Raw genomic sequence first — 3,893 nt, 5'->3', positions numbered from 1 at the left:
TTTCTTCTTTCTTCTTTTAATATTTTTTGTTGATTTAAAGATGGTTATTACAGAACAGTAATATAACCTCTTTATGAATTATGAATCGACTGAGTGAAGGTAAGAATTTTTTTTCTCCAATTGCTTGAGGTCTAACTTGGTTGAACAAATTTAAATCGCCTTAGTGGACTTGCAAAGTTTCACTGAGTGAATTTAGGCCCAAGAGTAATATTGGTTTTCTTCATACAATTCACTGAGTGAAATGCCTATTCGTTTAGCGGATTTATGCAAAATATGTATTATGCATAAATTTTCAGAAATATTTTCAAAAAAAAATATTTCTATTGAGAAAAAAAGTTACTTAATCTTTTTAGTAGTATTAAAAAAAATAACATAATTAAAATGTTACTTAAAAATATTTAGTAATATTTTGTTCTGATAAAGGAAAATATGATCTTTATTATATCGTGATAAAGTAAACATTGATCGTTATTTTAGATGTAGAGTGTTATTATTTTAATATTTACTTAATTGCTCAAAATATAATTTTCGTCATTCAAAAGATAATATTTCTCTTTCGAGAGATAGTGTTCTTCGCTCAGATTGTGGTTTCAAGTTTGTGTGAAAAATATGTTGCATAACTTTTTTTTCTTTAAATTTTTTTTTTTCTCACCCAACAAAAGATCGAACGTTAAGATGAGGTATGGAAAATCTTTTAACATAAACAAAGAAATTAAGTGCTATATTTATACTTAAATAATAGAGGTTGTTACTTTTAGGCATGTCGTTAGTTAGACACTTAAATCAAAACAATTTTCTCTTCTCTTTAGGCATGTTGCTGAAGCCATAAACTTGTAGCTTGAGTGAGATATAATTAGTGTTTTTTATCAATAATAAAAAATGTATTAGTGGAACAAATAAGGTGTTTTAGCCAAACGTTTATGTACACGGGATAACAAACATTGAAAAACAAAAGAAAATAAATTCTAACCCCATCTCACTAAATACTTTCCAATACAAAATTAAAAGATTGTACATCAAAATATCTTCATTGCATTATATGTTTCTGTTGCCATGAATATAATGACAAAATGTAATTGTCTAAAGAGAATTATCATGTTTCATAACAAGGAAATTAGTTTGCATAAAATCTGTATTACCTGATAAATTAGAGCTCTTGACTTTACAATCATATAATGATTAGAGTATATACTTTATCTCACCTTTTAAAATAATTTATTTATATAACTTCCCACATTATTAATTTCAAGCAAAACACCCGCGGTACGAAAACTTAACTTTAAGAATTTTATGTCTAATTCAAATTAAGCTCTTACTTAAGTTAAGTTGAATATAGGGTTAAATATGTTTTTGTCCCTCAAGTTTTAGCGAAATTTGGAATTAGTCCCTCATCAAAACTTTTGACCAATTTAGTCCTTCATCTTTCAAAATGCGTGAATTTAGTCCTTTTAACCAAATTTTGTTAAGTTTATCTGACGTTTCGAGCGCATTTCATGATAATATTTAAGTTAACATTGAAGCAAAAATGTGTCAAACAGTATAAATAATTTAAATACTATCATGAAATGCGCTTGAAATGTCAGATAAACTTAACAAAATTTGGTTAAAAGGATTAAATTCACGCATTTTGAAAGATGAAGGACTAAATTGGTCAAAAGTTTTGATGAGGGACTAAACCCAAATTTCGCTCAAACATAAGGGATCAAAAACATATTTAACCCTTGAATATATCATTAACATCGTTTATGGTGAACCTAAACATAATATTGTTCTTATGTGTGCAAATAACTCAAACTGTATTATGCTTTAATAACATAATGATAAAAAGTTGTTTCACTACTAAAAAATTCATATTTTTTATTAATTTTGTTTTAAATTAACTTTTTAAAAAATACTTATAAATTTCGTTATGAAAAAAAAATTACAGAAAATTGTTATCAATTTTTTTTAAAATATTTTGTATGAAACATTTTTTCTAATAAATTTATAGAAAATACTTACAAATTTTAAAATTTTTGTAGAAAATAATTATTCACGAAAGAAATACTTCTCAATTAAGATTATTAGAAAAATAGTAAAAAAAAAACTCTTTCTTTACAAATTTTTTAACAAATTTGTAAAAAAAATCTCATATAATATAAGAATTTTTAGTAGATTTTAAATAAAAGTTATTTATTTAAGTGATACTAAATAAGATCGATACATATTTTTCTTTAAATAATTTGTGATATTTGTAAATGTTCATATGTAAATCAATTGAATTAAAAGGGATATGACTTTAATGATAATCTAAATTACATAAAACAAAATATTAAGTGGTAAAAAATTGAGAGAAACTATATAGCCCTTTATGATTATTTATACAATAAATTTATCACAGCGTCACTGGCGGACCTAGGTTGTGACAGGGGAGCCACGGCTCCCCCATTTTTTTTTTGAATTTTTATATATATATTTATATATTTTTTAAAATTATATTATATATTATTTATATTAAAATTATATTATGGAAAATTATAATAAAAGATAAAATAAAAAATTTTAATAGAGACATTAACTTATAAAAGAGATTAGGGTTTTTTTCTGAGAGATCTTTCCATAATGTAAATTATCATGAAAGTCTGTGAAGAGAGATAAATATAAAGGTTGGGAAATAGAGGTTGGAAACACATAGATTGAGATTCATGTATATATTCTTGCATGATCTATCACAAATCAAAGGTTAGTATCTTATTATGATTTATGTATGTTAGTTTATGATTCTTTTTAGGATGTTTCTTCCAAATTAAGTTTATCCTAAATTAATATAACCCCTAATTATGATTTTAGGGATTCTTTTATGAAATTGGTATGAACCCTAATTATAATTTTTCCTAAATTATTATAATCCTTAATTATGAAATTTAGGGATTTTGTGTTTTTCGCTACATATGGTATTTTTTTTTAAGTTTTGAATTTATACAGTATTGCTTATTTAATTAAAGTAGTATGAGTTTTATTATGTTTTGCATTGTGATAATTGTGATTTGTGAATATAAATTTTATTTATTCTAAATAGGTAAGAGGTGATAAATTTATATTAGAAAGATTATGATAAAAAGTAAAAAAATTGATTCTTTTTTTCAAAGAGGAAGGTTTGTGATGAAGATGAAAAAGAAATGCATTTACGTTAACTAAGCTTGAGAAATTTAATAAGAACCAAGAATTTAAGACAATATAAAACAAATCTCTAAAGTTATCAGAGTTACATATAATGAATTTAACAATTCAATAGAACGTGATTTGGAAAAAACGACATCAAATTTGACAATACCACCAAATCAAATTGATGAGATACAAATGCTTGATCTAAAATGGTATTCATGAATTGGTATCATGATATAATAGCGAATGATAGTAATATTTTTTTGAATTCTACTATTATATGTGTTTGTTATAAGAAGAGGAAATGAAGAGAAAAAAATGAATAATTTTTCTTCTAAAAAAATTATATATAACAAATCTAATTTGGCCTCCCTACAATTTTAGTCCAAGTTCCGCCACTGCACAGCGTATGAGGTTAGTCATAGAATTATTATACCACTTTATTATAATTTATACAATAAATTTATACAAAACTTTTAACTTGCATTATCTATTTTATGTGCTCATAATTTTATAACTAAAAATTTATTTTTTTTTCTTCATACTTGTTCCTCGTTTATAAACACGTTTAGCATATCATTTTACCGTTCATGAATCAAATTAACTAAATTTAGAAAATTAAAATAATAACATATTTAAAAATGCGTAATGTAAGGGGAACATATTCACCGGCTTTTTTCCAGAAAAAAGTCACCTAACGCTAGTGTATTTTCATGTTGAATGATTAACTTCAGTTCTTCAAAATAAAA

This window comes from Vigna unguiculata, chromosome 5 (genome assembly GCF_037176805.1).
Source record: "Vigna unguiculata cultivar grain cowpea cultivar isolate G323 ecotype 2 chromosome 5, ASM3717680v1, whole genome shotgun sequence".
Taxonomy (NCBI): Eukaryota; Viridiplantae; Streptophyta; class Magnoliopsida; order Fabales; family Fabaceae; genus Vigna; species Vigna unguiculata.
This window is presented reverse-complemented; position numbering follows the sequence as displayed.